Source organism: Cervus canadensis, chromosome 14 (assembly GCF_019320065.1).
Source record: "Cervus canadensis isolate Bull #8, Minnesota chromosome 14, ASM1932006v1, whole genome shotgun sequence".
Classification (NCBI taxonomy): Eukaryota; Metazoa; Chordata; class Mammalia; order Artiodactyla; family Cervidae; genus Cervus; species Cervus canadensis.
In genome coordinates this window covers 20,644,271-20,663,321 of record NC_057399.1, presented here as the reverse complement: position 1 = coordinate 20,663,321, position 19,051 = coordinate 20,644,271, and the positions used below count along the sequence as shown (strand labels likewise).

Below are 19,051 nucleotides of genomic sequence, written 5' to 3'. Positions count from 1 at the left end.
AAATTTTGTACTGACACAGGAAGAGGTTGATCTCTTAGTTAAAAAAAAAAAAATGAAAAAGGCAGATTCCTCTTTTTAAAAAATTAAAACAACATATTTACGGCAGATTTCCTTGGCTTCCCATATCATGGGTCAGTTTCTTTAAAGGTAACCATCTCTTAAGTATTGTCGACCTATGAGGCTCCTCGTTAGCTTACTATTTGCTGTCCTTGATTATCTGAGTGATATTTGTAACAATGAATTTAAAATTCCTTATCTTCTGGAGTGATTACTTCCAATTAATAACATCTGGTATCTTTTGTTCCTTTGAGGGTAGCACTGTTAGTTGGTAGGCTATGCATTCTATATATTTTGTTTTTGTTTTCCCCAAACTTCCACAAATAGGAAAACAGGCCTAATTCCATGATATTACTTTACATAAACTAATAATTCTTATGAAGCTTCATAATGCAGTCTTATGCAAGTGTACACAGGCTATAATAAGTGCTAACTATTTTTCCCATGGCTGATAAGGATTATAGTTCCTTCAAACTATCTTACTAACAGTAACTATTTTGTTTGTTGTCATCCATAACATATGCTATAATCAAAAGAAAATAATTATATAAGGTGGATGTCCTACAGTTTAGTATCTTTACTCAAGTTTCAGATAACCTAAATTTTAAACCATTAAGGTGTAACAAAGATTACTTTTTGTCATATCTGCAGACTTACATTTATTCCCAAATAATATTTGTATCATTATATATCCCTATAGATGAAAAACAGTATTCCATAACAGAAGGAATATCTACTTACAAATTGCAGTTCTGGTCCTCAGATCATTGGTAATAAGCTGAATAATCCTGGGCAAGTCATTTAGTTTTTCTGGGCCCTAACTTCTCAACTTAGTTTAGAAGCTGAATAACATTAACTACATAGAATATCTTATGTGTGATTTCCATATATCCATAGTGTATTATACTCAATGTATATAAATATTCATGCTGAAAATGTAACGTGTAATTTTAAAAATTATTTGCAAGTAGCTTATTAGAGTCTCATGCTTTGCCAAAACCTTTCAATATGCCAGTTAACCAGTGCCATATAAAAGAGTTCTTTGACTAACATCTTCACTGAAGACGTCACTTTTAGAAAAGATAAAGACTAGCCCTCTTCTTTTTATTATCAAATTATCAAACACCTTTTATTATCAAATTATCAAACACCTTTCCATGTTTGTAAACTATATATAATGCAGCAGTGTTCGATGAGCTTTTAATCAAAAGCTTTGTAAATACCAGTTGGGATCACATTTTCTGAAGCCCAAATCAAGACACAGTCCCAAAATAGTAAATGCTATGTGCAGCATCAAAAACATTTGAAAGTTCAGTTGTTCGAGAAAATCCAGGATGTAATTTGCCATGTGTATGTTTCCTTTTGATATAGCTTCCACATGCTTCCAACCCCTACTATAAATTCAGGCAGTCAAGGGGTTGAGTTTGGGGAGCAAGGTGGGGTGGGGGAAGGGATGAAAATATAACCTTGGTTGGTTCAACACTGCAATGAACTTCTTAGTAGAAGGTTCATAGACTAAGTACATTGACCTCCATAAAGCTGAGGAATCAACTTTAACCCAAATAAAAGTCTTAGTTTTACTTATTCCTTTTTGGCAACTTAAAAAGAGCAAATGGTTCTAATAAAAAAACGCAACTCTTTTGAAAACCTCTGTTGGTTTTGGAGAGGGGGAAGCAGAGGCTTTAGACTGAATCTCGCCAGATCCAAACCTGAGTCTGAAGGGGGCTGTCCACTGCTTCTGGCAGGGGGCAAAGAGCGTTTTACTATTGCACGTGGCAATATTTAGTATAATATTTCACTCTTCTCTTAGATTACTGCCAAGAGTAACAATTAAAGTTCGCTTTTTCATAGATGAATTACCCTGAATGGTCTGGACTCCCAGCGGAATTGTTTTGTAATTTTGTTGATGGCAAGCCCCATATTTCATCTAAACATGATCATGATAAGAAGAATTTTTGAAATTTTCTTCCCTTCTCTAAGCATTCCCATCCTCTCCCTAGCATCCCACAAATAAAAGCAATGAAGGCAGAGGCTAGCAGGAGAGGAGTCATGCTCTGGCAGGCAGGGGGTGGGGAATGCAGGTCACTAGGACTGGAGAAAGATGGGCTGACTTTATGGAATAAGAACTGAATGAACAAAAAATAGTGAAGGCTTGGAAAATGTTCATGCAGTGAGAGCTCATATTTTAAATTAGGTCAGCCAGCTTTTGCAGGCCTTACTTAGTGGGAACACATGGCCTGCAGAAGAAGTTGCCTGCAAACAGAAGCCTGCAACCCTGGGTGCGCGCCCTTACTACTGGGCTTGGTCCTATTGCTGAGTGAGATGTAGGTATGAAACAAATCTGAAAACACCTGTGCTTCCCTGGGCTTGCTCCTATGGCCTCATGTTGAATGATCTAACTTGTATGAAGAGTGGAGTGTTGGGGTTTTGTTTGTTTTTTTTTTGAAATCACAAGAATTTCATAAACAGGTTGGCAGGTACTCTTCTGCAATGGGGCTGTCAGTATTAATGTCCAGATTTCCTCTTTCTCACCTGATAAAGCAGACAGCTCAATGTAGCAACCAGTTAGGTTTGGGGGTCTCACCATCAATAGACTTGATAGTCTTAGTTCTCACAGATAATTTAGGAGAAGCCAGCACCCTACAGATCAGGCTTTCCCCAAACCCTGCCAAGTGCCTTTCAGCGTCCTTACATGTCTTTGAACCTACCCACGTGTGGTCCATCTAAGTTAGAGAACAGACCCACATGCTATCAGATCTAGACTAATATGGGTCTCCGTTCAAGGCGGACTTGATCCACTCTTACCTACATGTGTTATGGACCTGGATTCCTGGCCCCTGGAAGGACATTCCTTCCAGAAGCAACTGCTGGCTTCTGTTAACTGGCATGGACGGATTGCATTCAGGCAAGGAAGTTGCCCAAGGAGGACTGACTCCTCTGTGCGTTTCTCTGAGAGCAGAGTTACAGATGAGCGGGATGCAGAGAACTTTCTTCCCCTTTCTCTGCACTCTCCTTGCAGTGAGATCAATTTATAAACAGTCCTGTAGTGAGATCCATTCACAGTGAAGGCAGCCCCGATCCTAGAAGCCACTCATCAACATTTTTATGTTATGGTAGCTTAACTTTTAACAGTGTTAACTGAACTAAGATGATTCCATCTTGCAGCTTCTTTATAATAATAATCTAATATAGATAAAATACCTTTTGTAGAAGATCTGTTTTTTAAAATAAACATAATTCAATGAATACATACCTATGAAAACTAACTGGATGTTATTTTGATATGTTCATCCTGTGAATAATCCTAGCTAAGTTTCAGACAACACCTTTTGATTTTAAACCTCTTCTGAGATCGTTTTTTTAATAATAAATGGAATAAATGTGATGCATCTATCAAATAATCTGAGATTATGCATGAAAGTAGGAAAGTATTTGCATGAAACCACATCAACAGATGTGTTATCCGCCACTAGAGAACTAAAATCCAAGTTCCAGTATTTTTGCTACTGACCAACATTTGCAATGCCTGGAGACAACTTTGGCATGCAATTGTTTGTTTGGGAGTTTCTTTAGTATTTCTTTTTCCTTTTTTCCCTTAGCTCTTATGAAATGTCTTTTCTATTTTTTCCTTTCTGCTCTTTTTAATAACCCCCTCGTGCTCCTTAAAATGTGCAAATCAACCATAGAAGTGAGGGTTTTGCCATCTGGGTGGTTTTGTTCAAGGAATTTAATTTATGTAGTCTCCTGATTTACTTATTCACAAGTATTTCCTGCACACCGTCAGCAGGCCAGCCCAACGCATGATGAAGCACACTCAAAGAGCAGAAACAGAGGAAATGTCCAGGTCCTGTGACTTTGCCTCCTGTGATCTGGCTGCACTGTGATTTCCCTACAGAAACACAAGTTTACGCTGTACTTTTTTCCCCCTCCAGTCAAACCCAATCAGTCTTTCAGGTTCATGTTTATAAGAGTGTCAGTGATCCTTCTCTCACCATCTAAAATGCAGCCCAGCCTGAGCAGCAGAAGGCAGCTAATGAGAGAATCTCTCCTGTGGCATGCCACATACATTTTGACGAGTTCTGTTTTTGCATAGAAGGTGTATGGATCCTAGGGCCCTGCAGAAGGCTTGCTTGAATTCTGCATTCTTCTAGAATCCGTGGCTCAGAGCCTTTCAGGAAGAACCCCTCCCTCTTTCTGCTTTAATGTGAGATCCCTGCCTATTTCCTACCCATCTCTTGCCCCAGTCTCCTGGGCTGTGCTCATCGAATCTTTCCCCCACATCCGTAGCCCTGGTTTGCTGATGCAGCTATGAGAAGTCTAATTGAATGCATGCAACATCGATGCTATAGTTTTTTTTCAAAGTGTCTGTATTTGGATATGATAACTTGATATTATACAGTTAAACTCTCTTAAATCTAGGAACAGGAATAGACGTCAGATAATAAATTAGGAACTTCTGTCATCTTTACTAGGCGAAAGAAAGAAAAAAATGTCATTGAAAATCAAAATGACAACTAAGTGAGCGAGGTTACCACGCCTTCCATTTCACTGCCCTCCCAGACTATGTAAGTCTCTTTTTTTCTACCAGCATGTTGCTGAAACCTCCCCATCCCCACTGACTCTTTCTTTGACCACAACTAAACTACTAGATTTTTAAATTTTTATTTCTAACTGATTTCCCACTGTGGGGAAAACAATTGACAGTCTAACATGACTTCTTAGCCTCAAAGGCCCTTAACTTTTAATAACCTTTATTACTTTTAATTGCCATCATTTTATTTCCACTGGTAGGGCTGGTAATTTTAAGATGTTCCAATATATTTTTAATACCTACTTGTCTTGCTTTCAGTTTGTAACACTTATTTAAAAAGAATTTAGAAGTGCTGAAACCATTAAGCATGCCATGTGTTGAATTGAAACTAAAGGTTTTGAAATGTGTGGGGCTTTTTTGCGTATATGAAGTGATATCTGATGTGTTACCATTTGAAAGAGTAAAGCTATATTGTTATCATATTATTTCACTGTACAAATAATATTTTATCTTTGCCACCTAGCATGCTGATGTGATGTTGGTAGCTATGATTAAAGTCCATAATGTGCCTTAATTGGAAATGTGCACATCAAGTTTTCAAAAAAAGGTCAAAGTGAAATGTTATTCATCTGGTCAGTGTCGGAGGGGATATTCGAATCAGATGCTTGACTTTGGTCCCAATCCTGTTTTCAGAAATAAAGCATTTAGTTCTTTTAAAATGCAGAGAGGTATATAAATACATTTGATCCTACCTAATAAAATTTGCTCCCTAGAAATGCCACCTGAGTTTCTTTCAAGATTCTGAGTTTTATTCCGTTGTACTCTATGAACTCATATTTATTTAATATATTAACTTAAAACCTTTCATTTTGCATTTATTGATCATTGAATATATGAGCTTACCTTCTTGCTCATTTATAAACAAAGATATGAATCACATATAATTTAGGGATTTTACTTTTATTCTTTCGTCTCTCGGACGATGTACCTAAATATCTACCTGGAAGCAGCAATATAGGACCCCTGACAACCATCTGCCTGATCACTGCTCAATCTGGAGTCTTGTATTCACAATGCTCACTTGCCCCATCAGAGTGTTCTATTCATACATACTAAGTATGTGAGATTTAAAAATATTTTCTGCTAATGAAAATGCAAACAAAATGTTGTTTTTTCATTGCTGGTCTTTGAATGGTAGTGTTAGGTTTATTAGATTTTGGGGATAATTCTGTTTTATACCCCTACACACAGAAGTTTTAAATGTATGTGGTTTCACACTTAAAATCCATCTTCAAAATAGAATTAAAATGATGGTTGTACTACATGACTATTACCTCTTTACCAGATATAATTAGTTAATGAAGGGAATTATGTTTAGAGTAGTTTTGTGGTTTTGCCACAGTCTTAAGAACCTTATTCTAGGAGAGAGTCTGTTATTGATATTTTCTTTGGCCTTTGAGGAAACCAATTAAAGTTTTTGTATCTTGGGTTTTTAGAATGTGGGTAACAAAATACCAAACATAATGAGAAGGCTGAGTTGAATGAAAAGTGCTTTGAAATTGGAAAATACCAAACATAAAAAGAGTCTTGACAAAGATAAGACTCTTAAAGTGTATTTTCATATGTCACAGCTTTCTACTGCAAAATGAGGATAAAGATACAGAACTACGTTGTGAATTAGAATGCTGTTTTGGGGGTGAAATTAATTAAATTGTCTGAGTGAGCAACACAAAATGCATTAAGGCTTTTGTAATGAAATTAGCACAATAGGTCTTCCTTTTATTCCATAATTGCATATCAATGACTATACTATAATCATATATAAACACAGCTCTACTGTTTTGCAAATTAATTTTAATGTTTAAATATCACCTTGACTTCAACCTACTAAATCTTGAAAATTTGTTTCAGCATAGGAACTAATGACAGAAATCTGAACTGATTGTAGTTATAAATGTCTTGTCAATCTTTAGCCATTAATGTACAGTATAAAAGCTATGAGCATAAAATTTGATTTTTTTAACAATATGCAAAATTTGTATACTTAAGTGAAAGTTGATGTCTCTTTTTGTGTTATCACCTGATGAAACTCAATTTTGCTAATTCTAATGAGGCTGGACTTCCTTAGGTATTTTTTTTTTCCATTTATTTTTATTAGTTGGAGGCTAATTACAATATTGTAGTGGTTTTTGCCATACATTGACATGAATCAGCCATGGATTTACATGTGTTCCCCATCCCGATCCCCCGTCCCGCCTCCCTCTCCATCCCATCCCTCTGGGTCTTCCCAGTGCACCAGCCCTGAGCACTTGTCTCATGCATCCAACCTGGGCTGGTGATCTGTTTCACCCTTGATAGTATACTTGTTTCAATGCTGTTCTCTCTGAACATCCCACCCTCGCCTTCTCCCACAGAGTCCAAAAGTCTGTTCTGTACATCTGTGTCTCTTTTTCTGTTTTGCATATAGAGTTACCGTTACCATCTTTTTAAATTCCATATATATGCGTTAGTATACTGTAGCGGTCTTTATCTTTTTGGCTTACTTCACTTTGTATAATGGGCTCCAGTTTCATCCATCTCATTAGAACTGATTCAAATGAATTCTTTTTAATGGCTGAGTAATATTCCATGGTGTATATGTACCACAGCTTTCTTATCCATTCATCTGCTGATGGGCATCTAGGTTGCTTCCATACAGCAGACGAATGGATAAGGACATGGAAGCATCCTTAGGTATTTTTAAAACTCTTCTTTCAGCAAGTGAATTTGGCTATCCTTCATGTTAAGAAAGCTTAATATTTTGTGGTTATGATTGATATTTTAGACAAAGATAAAAATCATCAAGCTGTAAACTTGGTAATTACAGGGTAATTAATCAACCAGGTCCAGTGCTATTTCAGATCAAAAGTGTGTTGTTAACCATGAAGTAAGGAAATGGATTCATGTGAATCACTAATAATTGGATTCTGAATCCAGTTCTAAAATAAGATGCCTGAAAGACTTAAGCCAAGGCTGTCTTATCGGAAAACACTTACCAACACATACATGCACATTCTCTTACAGAGATTTTTAAAATTCAACAGTGATTTTCTTATGTTAATTTAAAACAAAAAGAACTCACTTAGCATAGTAGTTTGGAGCATGGGCTACAAAGTCAAATAACCTGGGATTGAATCCCAGCTTTATAAACAAATAAATAGTACATCTGGAAATCCGCATACATTCTTAACTTTATTGGAGTGAGTTTACATATTATAAAAAGTACTATTTTAAATGTACAGATGTATACATCTATATAACCATCACCACAGCCAAGGTGTAAAACATTCCCAACACCCCAAAAAGTTCTTTCGCATTCTTTCTTATCCCCCACCCCACCCCCTCAATCCCGCCCTGTGCAACCAGATATATTTGCTATTACTGTAGATTAGATTGTCTTTTGTAGAGTCTCATACAGATAGGATTATTTGAAACTGGCTTCTTTCTCTCCATATATTTTTTGAGGTTCATCCATATCACTAAGTATATGAGGGGTTTATTCTATTTATTACTGACCTGTATTCTATTGTAAGAATGTACTACAATTTGTATTATCATTCACTATTTCATAGATTATTTTAATTTTTTTTGAGGTATATTTGATCTATAATAGTATGCAAGTACCAGGCAGGTGTACGACATAGTGATTCACAACTTTTTAAAGCTGTACTCCATTTATAGTTATAAAATATTGGCTGTATTCCCTGTGTTGTACAATATAGCTTATTTATTTTGTATATAGTATCTTATCTCTTCCTGTTTCCCTCTCCCCACTGATAGCTATGAGTTTGTTCTCTGTATCTGTGAATCTGTTTCTTTTTTGTTATATCCACTAGTTTGTTTTAGTTTTTAAGTTCTACATATATGTGGTATCATACCGTATTTGTCTTTCTCTATCTGACTTATTTTACTTGCATAATACCCTCCTGATCCATCCATGTTGTTGCAAATGCAAAATTTTATACTTTTTTATGGCTGAGTAGTGTTCTATTGTGTATATATACCTTGTCTACTTAATCTATTCATCTGTTGATGGACCCTTAGGTTGCTTCCATATCTTACCAATTATAAATAATGTTACTATGAACATTGGGGTGCATGTACCTCTCCGGATTAGTGATTTGGTTTCTTTGGATATGTACTCAAGGGTGGAATTATTGGATCATATGGTTCTAGTTTCAGTTTTTTTGAGAAACCTCCAAGCTGTTCTCCACAGTGGCTACGCCAGTTTACATTTCCACCAACAGTGCACAAAGATTCCCCTTTCCATGGATAATTTTACTGTTTCTAATTTGGGGGTGTTGTGAGTAAAGCTGGTATGAATATTCATGGACAAGCCTCTGTGTGGACAAATTACAACTTTTTAAACTTTACACACTAGCAAAAGACCTAATTTAAGGAGAGACTTTGAGGAGTAAGGGGATGGTCCAAAAGACTAACCAGATGTAACGAACATTTCAGGCCAGGTATCTGACTAAGTCTCAATCAAGGAAAAGCTAGCTGGAAGACCATTCATCCTAGCTGCAGTGTGTGGCAAAGGGAAGAAGAAGGAAAACGGTATCATATACAGAGTTGAGCACAGTTCTGCCTTCTTGGTAGACACTCAGGGAACTTGACCATCTACATGTTATGCATCTTTCTCGTACAACATTTAATATTGAATTAATAAACAGTTAATATTGTTAGAATTTTGTATGATAAAAATGGAGCACACATTATATATATATATGTGTGTGTGTGTGTGTTTATATATATATATGCATATACATACACACACATAGAATATGTAGCTTAGGAATGAAACTAGCTCCACACTCCCTTGCAAATATGCCTTTCACTACTTTATATTCACATATTTCTTGTAATACTTCTGTCCCCTCTCTGTAGTCTATTTTATCTGATTTGGGTTCTTGTTTCCATTTGCCAAGATTTTAGTTGATGGTTCTGGATGAAGGATTAATCTCCTTATTTGTGTTCTCTGCTTTTCTGGAAAACTACTTGGATTTCAAGAAACAATAGGTAGACTCGGACATTTTGAAAAAAAGAATCTGCTGATCATGAGTGATTTGAGTTAATGGTATGTGTATAACCTAGATGAGAGTCATAGATGAGTATAATGAGACTGTTGAACTCTCAGTTTGAGAGCTACTCCTGGAACCAAGACTTGTATGAAATAGTTTATAAAGCAGTTAGTTTAAATAGATGCATTATTTTTTCTTCGTATCTCTTGGAGGATTTGGGAATTACAACTGGAGGAAACAGATGTACTAAAAGCATTGGTCAGGATAAGGGAGGAGAGAGAGAGAGCCCAGTACGCAAAAAGGGATGGTGTCATGTGACGAGTGAAGTAATTTAAAAGAAACTGAATCTTAGAGTAACAAGTTCTTATTTGATTCAAAAAACATTTTGGAGCCACCGCAGTGATTTGAGAAAGTGAGCTGGATAACAGTAATGACTTTCAAGAAAGTCAACTACAGTTGCTTTGACGTCAAAGTTTTCTTTTTTAAGCTGATTGTGTAAATCCATGGGTCCTATGATACATGCTACAAAATGACATGGATAGAAGACACTGACTTGCTAAAATGGCTGAAAATGCTCTTGCAGTGATGTTTTCTGTCATCTTAGCATGCGATTGTATATTCCTGACCTCAAAAGTTGTGACAGTTAGTGGAATTTTTTGTCATCTCTTGGTTTCCTTCTAAATGAGGAGAGTTATAAAGGTGGTATATATAATCATCTTTGCTAAATTCTTCTTTTTAAAAAAGGGAAGACAAAGAAATCCTTTTAGAAATGGCTCCTTTAATAAACCCAGGGCAAAGGGTGTGGTGAAGAGATTGCTTTTTGAAAAGTGTCAGGCCAGAACCTGTACTTTAAGAAGACCACAAATTTCCTTCAAACCAGTCTTTCTGTTGCTTATTATTGTTCACCTTGACCTTCAGAAAGCCACTTAACTTCCAATATTTGAATTATTTTCACATACAGCTGTGGTCTTTGAATTTGCCATGTCAGTTTGCAGACATTTAAAGAAAGCTAGTGACACAATTCTGGTTAGCTTCTGGAGTCACTATGAGACTCTTGCAGGTAGAGTGACAGGTTCATTTACAGTTTATAAGTGACTTTTTCCCTTTCTTAAGTTTTACATTAGTATTATTTTTCTTAGCTGTGAAGCAAACTTAGAATCATCTGTAGTCCTAGGAAGCTGCATAATTTTTTTGAACCTGCCAGAGGCTACAGCGTCTATGCTTTCTTAATATACTGTATGGGATGGTTTTCTCTGGAAATCCTTTGCTTTTCTTTATATGTTTTGCCCTCAGAATTGTTTTTAGAACCAAGGTAAAAGATATGTGTCCAGCTTTGTTCCAGAGTTCAATGTTGTGCATTTTACAAGCCTAAAACTTGCACTAAATTCCAGCTATATATGATTAAACAATCAGAGGATATACCTAAAAATGCATGAAATGTCTATGGTTACATGTTAGGGTGTACCATAGTTTTTTGCACAGATTATTTAACTGACCTAGGGAATCAAATAAGGAAATTGAGTGGAGACTGAAGTCTAGCCTGTGATTGACTCAACAAGTCATGTGCCCCAGAGTAGGATGTTGTTGTTTGGTTGCTAAGGTGTGTCTCACTCTTTTGTGATCCCATGAGTTATATCCCACCAGGCTCCTCTGTCCACGGGATTCTCCAGGCAAGAATACTGGAGTGGGTCTTCACTTCCTTCTCCAGGGGACCTTTCTGACCCAGGGATCGAACCTGTGTCTCCTGCATTGACAGGTGGATCCTTTACCACTAAGCTAACAGGAAAGCCCCCAGAGTGGGATGATGTTCCCCTAAAGCAAGAGGCATCTAATTCATATGGGTCCCATGTAGGCAACCATGTTGCATGGGATTTGGTTGTAATTTCTCCCACAATTGTCAAAAAGGCATGGGTACCTTTTAAAAGGTATCTCTCCAGAGATGATTTTGATCATTTTAACCTTCATCTATTGCTTCAGCCTTGACATTCTCAGGAATCTCATTTGCAAAGTTATTGCGGTCAAATAGTTTTCCAATATCTTTTTCATCATCCCCAGCTTCTAGACATAGTTTGATGTAAAATCTTAGAATTTTGAGTGAATGAGTTTAAGCACAAATCTATTTTTCTCTTCTTATTCTTTCTCCATTCTGCCTGATTTTTTGACCAAAAATGATTGAAGCTTCATGCATTCAAACGTATGCTTGTTTCATGTGGAGTCAGTAGGAGATTCTTATGTGGGGTGATTAAAAATTGACATATGCAGAATTCATGAGCACAGGCATAAGGCGGTGGTGAAAAAGCTATGTGAGATGCTTTCATGATTATCAACAAGCTGTCTTGTGAAGGTACTCCCAACAGACCTTCTTTTCTACAAAGGAATAGAGCTTTAAATGTGAGAGAGAGAAATGTGATTGAGGTGCATAGGAGGAACTCTGTCATTGAAATTAGTCCTTGACTATCAGTTTTGGACTCTGGCATCAGCTTTCCCAGAACAGACTATGGCACCCTCACGGGGGACAGGGGGCTCTAACGTGCTGTGACCACGCTGAGACCATGCCAAATGGGCAGTGTTCCAGCTGTGAAAATCGGTTCAAGATCAATGTACATGCTGTGCCATTCTAAGTTGCTCCAGTTGTGTCTGACTCTATGCGACCCCATGGACTGTAGCCCGCCAGACTCCTCTGTCCGTGGGCAAGAATACTGAAGTGGATTGCCATGCCGTCCTTCAGAGGATCTTCCCGACTCAAGGACTGAACCCACATCTCTTAAGTCTCCTGCATTGGCAGGCGGGTTCCTTACCACTTGCGCTATATAGGAAGCCCTCAAGATCAATGAGATAAGGCAAATGAATGAGAGGAAAGGGGGCCTTATTACATCGTTTTAAACTTTAGTAAAGATGGTTTAGCCTATCCTCTTTTTCTGCCCATGGAGATCTTTATATTCATGCCAGTGTCTACAATATAAACCAGATCCAAGGATTCAAAAAGAAATCCTGAAAATTAATCCCTCCCTAGTTTTATGCGTAACTTCCTAAGGCCACTGCATCTCAGAGGGTACAGTTACACACACCAGGTGATCACTTTGTGGAATCCATCTGGATACATCTTCTGTGACATAAATAGATCCAGACTTTTTTTTCCTTAGAATCTCAATTCAACTCTTTACACATGTTCACATCTTGCTAGCCTTAGGCATTTCAAAGCAATTAAACTTCCATCACACATCCCAGTAATAGTTTCAACAGGCTTCACTTTATGATGTTCTACCAGAAGCCGTGGTACACCCTGAAGTTTCCAGAGTCATCTTTGAAAGAGCCAGAAAAAAGAGGGTATTGTGATCACTGCTGGATGTTAACAAATGGGAAGCTGCTCTTTGCCACCCAGTGGCACTCATCCATCTGTGCCTGCCTAGTTAGCTGTAATAAAAAAAAAAAAAAATGGCCTCAGCATGAATATAAAATAAAGCAACTTTGCCATATTAATAATATTTTCTCACTCAGGGAGAACTCCTGATAGAAATGACTGAAGAAGGTCATTTCTCAGCAAGAATAAGGGCTTCTGGGCCAGTTAACTTTTCTTCCAAACTTCACATATATCTTTTTCTGCACATACTATTTTAATGAGTTTTGAAGAAGAGAGTGGTTTTTAATGCAGTTGATTTGCAGAAAGCAGAGAGAATAAAAATGTTCCAGTGTTCATTTGTGATGCATAGATAAATCCCAAAATGCCCCCCCAACCTTTGCTGTCTTATTATTCTGAGAATTTATGATTGATTTGAGTACTTTAGTTGAAAGAAATACCATGTGTCTTTTGTATAGTGGTGATCACTGAGTATGTATATAATAGATGAAGATTTTGAATACTTGGGATCAAGTCCCAGTGAGTTTAAGAGAGTTTTTTTTTAATGTTCATGAGACTTAGTATTTTCAACTGTAAATTGTGAATAATACTATCTTGCTAATAGGATTATTTTAAAGATTTCATTAGTTAATGCATTAAAAAGGTGCATTTATGAGGTATGTTTACCACCCATACAAAACTTGTGGGCCTCTTCTTTTGGGAAACATAGTTGAAACATGCTTGATAAGTGCACTTCAGTTATAGAGGCGGTAGGGTTAAGAGATAGCCACCTTTACTATTTTCATTACTATTTACTATTTTCAGCATTGTGATTGACCATGATTTTGTATCTCAATCAAACACTGATTCTATTCTAACAACGCAGAGAACTTAACTCTTCAAGTGGTGTGCATCCAAAGAAGAAAATACCTAGACAAACCTGTGTTTGAACAATGAGGGATCTGCATCTATAGATTAATTAGAACTTTATCATCTGAAAGTAGTTTTATAAGAGAAGCAAAAACGTTTCTGGTAGGTAGCCCACATGAAAAGATATTGGCATGATCTTCTGTGTAAGCAGCTTACTTCTGACACTCTTGGTATGAGGGCAGGATATTTGTAAACTCTGTCTGCAGAGACTCAAGCCCTATGTTGGAGATATTAGCCTAATTAACCAGGCTTTATCATTGGTAAACTAGGTTTCCAGGAAAGATACTAACTGTAGTAGCTTCAAGAAGTGGTTCTGAAAGTGGGGTCGCTGAACCAACAATATCAGCATCACCCAGGAACTTGGTCAAAACGCAAATCTGAGCCTTGCCACCAACTCCTAATTGGTGGGGTTGCACAATGCATGCCCTAACAAGTCCTCTGGGTGATGCACATGTAGGTTTGGGAAACACCGACCCAAGTTATCCACTGTATGTAATGAATTAATTTCTCTCCTACTCAAATTCGAGTGTTGCTAATTGAAATAGTATCCTTAGAAGAAATGAAAAAAATTTCTCTCAGATGATTTTTTTCTGTAGCTTGGATAAGGAATCCCATGTGTGAAAGATGCTCTAAAAAAAATCTCACTTCTTGTCATTCTCTTAGCCATGTACTCCCAGTTGCGTGCATTCTCCTTTTGGTCAATTGGATGATCACATTCTCTTTTCAAACTTTGTGTCTCCCATTTCAGAGGGGGGAAAAACTTTTACATTATCCTCTTGCATTAGTTCTGTGCTTCCTTACACAATTAAAAATTCCCAACAAGTAGTCTGCTTTAGGGGCTTCCCTGGTGGCTTGGATAGTCAGAAGTCCACCTGCCATGCAGGAGACCAGGATTCGATCTCTGTGTTGGGAAGATCCCTTAGAGAAGGGACTGGCAACACACTCTATTACTCTTGCCTGGAGAATCCCTTGGACACACAATCCATGGGATCGCAAAGATCGGACACAACTGAGTGACTAACACATCAGTCTGATTTAGCTGCTTCCATTTCCTGACGGTGTAGTCCTTTAATTCTCCTGCAGGCTTGTTTCCACTCCCGCCTTTGAAGTGCAGTTTCTCTTTAAGATGTTCAACCATTTCCTGCTTGCCAGATCAGAAGGATCCTTGTTTTTCTCCAGGGTTTCCTGCTTTTGATCTACACAGTCCAGAACTACTTTTCCTTACCTTTCATACTGCAGAGATACAGCCCCATTCTTTGATACTTTCCTGAGTCCCTTCTCTCCCTGTCCCTGGGCCATTCCCTAAGGACTGTTGCTTTGAGAGCTCTGGAGGGAGAACACCTTGGCTCTCTTTTCTTCTCCACTCCTCTCTGCCTTCTTCCTTTCCTCGCTTTCACATTCTCTTAATTCCACATTCACATCCCTGCCTTCCGTTCAGTGACAAGGACCACCTCCTGACTAATGATTCCCAGTTCTACCATCTTCCACGTTGACTTCATCCATTTCTGACCTAGAATCTCTGCACAAGGCTCTCCTGTGCCATTTAAAACTCAGAACTTCCAAAATAGAGCTATCAGTCATCTTTTATGAAGCAACTTCTCCCCCAAGGTTACCTCTATCCTCAGGAAATATCCTTCTCTAGATCACCCCATTCACTCTGATCCTGTTCACTCTGACTGAGCATCCTACAGTGTGAGACATGAAATTTCTTTGCTCTTTTCTTATGTGATTTCTTATTTCATTTACCTCTTCCATAACCTTCTTTATGGTCTCCCATGCCTGCACCATTGAAGTAACTAGTTCCCTGCCTCAGTCCTTCTGCTATTTCATACCCCACACATCAATGCCAGATCAGTCTTTCTAAAATATTAATTAAATAAATGATGTCATTTTTTGATTGCTGGCTACTTCATTACCTGCAGATTAAATCCATCCATGGGATTCCAGGCCCACATAGCTTTCTTGAGGAAGACACCATTCCAAATATCCCTGTTTCATTACTTACTCCATGAATTATACCTCCATGAATCCAAATCTTACTCCAGGACATAAGAACCATCTCAAGTATTATTTCTTTTAAGAGAATATGCAGTCTTCTATAATGGCCTATTTTTCTGAGTTTTACAGAAATTTCCTTATTATTGTTCCTTATTTGAGTTTTATGTAAATGAAAAGGAATTTTCACGAGAAGCCTTACGTAGCACTTGAAACTTAAAAAGGTAAGTGTTAGCTTTCTTCCCAGTCAGAAGGTGACATTCCTAGCTGCAAGGAATAAGTTCTTCTGTGTATCACTCTTTGCAGTTTGCAACCCATCATATCAACAGTAGGTAATAGCATCATATCAGGTGAGCCATGGGTGTTTAGTGTAGTTGGATAAAATAATCATATCTTTGCAACCGCTGTTAACTACTGAGTATGAAAATATACTCACTTGAAATATAAATGTCAGTCAAATTTTCTATTCATTTATGCAAATTTAAGGAAAAGGCAAACATAAAGGAAAGTTAAATGAAGAGTTATCTATAAATGATATGTGAATAATTCAAAAATAATAATTTTTGACTGCCAGCTCATTAAGATCCCAGTCTGGTAATTGTTTGTCCAGGTTATATGCCAAGAAGATCTAGGCTGGGGAGCTGACATATGGTCAATCTAATCTTCAATTAGCCTTCACCCAAAAGCCCTTGTGGGGCATTTTTTATTTTGTTCTCATCTCTGTCTAAGCAATCATAATTTCCTAAGAACAAGCCCAGTTATGATCTATGTATGCCTAGGAATACATGGCTAAGTTTCCCCAAGGTGGTAAAATAGTTTTCCTATCTCCAGTCAAGAAATACTAGTCAAGTACCTTAAACAAATTACTTTCCTATTATAGTCACTTTGGAAGCAAACAAAGGAAGAATGGCCAGAGAAGAGAAAATAATTTGACATATTTATCTTTTCTTAAATCCCCTTAAGAGAAGGCAGGCATATCTTCTTAACTCTGTAAATTTTAAAAGATTACAGTAAATATGTATCTTAAATATGCATATATAATAAATTGTGTGCATATGCACCGTATAATGAAGTACATTGTACATGGAGAAGAACTCAGCAGTGGTTTCCTGAACTCTTTTTACTTCATTTCTGTAATGATGAGCCTGTCTGACTACCTATAGCTGCTGACCAAACACATCCCAAGGGGCGCTTTGAATTGCAGACCCTGCAGACAGCCAAGTTATCAGTGTCTGGAAACCTTCCACATGCAATTCCTTGATAGTGCTGGTGATGGCTGGCATCTTTGGATCTGGCTGCAGTTGTTAGTAGAGCCTACAATTTTAGGAAAAGCAAAGGAAAGCTAAAAACAAACCATGCAAAGTAAGGCAATAAGGCAGGTGCTGGCTATGGGATTCTTCCTGCCCCCAGGAGTCTGCATTTTGTAGGAGGAGGCAGAAGAAAGCACTGCAGCGCTAGTTCTGATTTCTCTAAGAAGCTTATGTGCTTTTCATGCTGAAATTTAAAGGGTACATAATAAAGAAATAGATGTCTGAGAAAGGGAGTAAGAAAAGGGAAGAAAAGGCTAATTCTGCAAGCATCCTGTTTTCATTTGTCAAGATGTTTGGGTGTAGAAATGCTGACATAGGAGATGGAAGAGTATTACTTCTGCTTCTTCATGCTTATGAATCTTACATTTTATGTTTTCTTATTTAGCTGTTTACTTCTACTTTAAAAGAAGCAGTACTTAAGCATTTACATTATTCATGTGCAGTGGGGTACATTTCACACCCTCTGCCTATTCTGCACGTTTGGTCTGGTTTGATTAGTGGGTGCAGGAGGTGCAGGGTCCCTGGTGGGAGCAGTTATTTCAGAACAGGTGGTTCAGCACATTGAGGATCAAAGAACCCAAAGGTGCGAGGACTCCAGCAGCTGCAGGAACTCTTTGATCTCAGCCGAAGTTTCAACCCCACCCTGCAGATCGGCAGCCCCCCTCAAGACAGGAATTTGCATTTGCCTAACCACCTCAGTGAGGTGGTTTCCCCTTAGGTAGAAGAACAGCAGCCTGACTGATGGCAGAAGACGCCCCTCAGTCATGGTTGGCATCCAGTTCCCCCACAGTCCACTCTCTCCCCCTTGCTTCCGGCCACGTTGATGGCTAATGCCCATCCCCTGCTGACCACTCTCCCCACATGCCAGGGCTGCCATTTTGCTCACTGCCCCAAAGAACGGTACACAGACCTGAGGATTCTTGAATCAGGAGGCTCTGTTCTGGCCCCAGCTGTCCTCCCTGCATCTCCACCTCGCTGAAATCGACGAGAGCCCCAAAGCCCAGTCCAGATATCACCTTCCCCTCCATGTCATCTTCCCAACTCCAAATTTCAGCTAACATTCACTGAGTACTTTCTATAGAGCAGGCTCTATCGGTAGCTTTTTATCCATTATCTTTTTTTTTAACTGCTTTCTTTTCTTGACTTTTGAAGTCTTTTGTACACAGTTACCACTTTTGTTTCTTAGTGAAATCATAGAGCTATTCTTATCTCATCCCCTGGCCGTCTGAGAACTCATAGCATGTTCTGTTTCTTTCAGAGCCTCATTGTGTTGATGATAGTAGGTGCTCCAGACCGCACAAATGATATCATAATTAATGGGATAAACTCTTAGCTTATATCGGTGAAGTGTATTGAAACTGTCCCTTTCTAACAATTGAGTAATTGAACCTAATTTATCAACCACATTTTATATTTTGATGATTGAATACATCTCAACAAATACAAAATTCAGTATGCCTGTACAGATACCTCCTAGTCACTAGGCTGTTGACATTAAAAGATGTGAGAGTTCAGTGCCACTCCATGCTCCGTCAGGTCCACGTGGGGTGGCAGCTCACCTGGTTTGCCCATGAATAAGGAGTTTCTCCAGGACATAGGAATTCCGTGCTCAAACCAGGACACTATTGGGTCAGTCAGTTCAGTCGCTCAGTCGTGTCCGACTCTCTGCGACCCCATGAACCGCAGCACGCCAGCCTCCCTGTCCATCACCAACTCCCAGAGTTTACTCAAACTCATGTCCATCGAGTCGGTGATGCCATCCAGCCATCTTATCCTCTGTCATCCCCTTCTTCTCCTGCCCCCAATCCCTCCCAGCATCAGGGTCCTTTCC

At 38.2% G+C, this 19,051-nt stretch overlaps 1 protein-coding gene across 3 annotated transcripts in view; it reads left to right on the top strand.

Moving 5' to 3' along the window:
* The window catches only part of PCSK5 (proprotein convertase subtilisin/kexin type 5), a 496,629-nt gene that overhangs the window by 260,721 nt on the left and 216,857 nt on the right, over window positions 1-19,051 (top strand). The window lies entirely within an intron of this gene.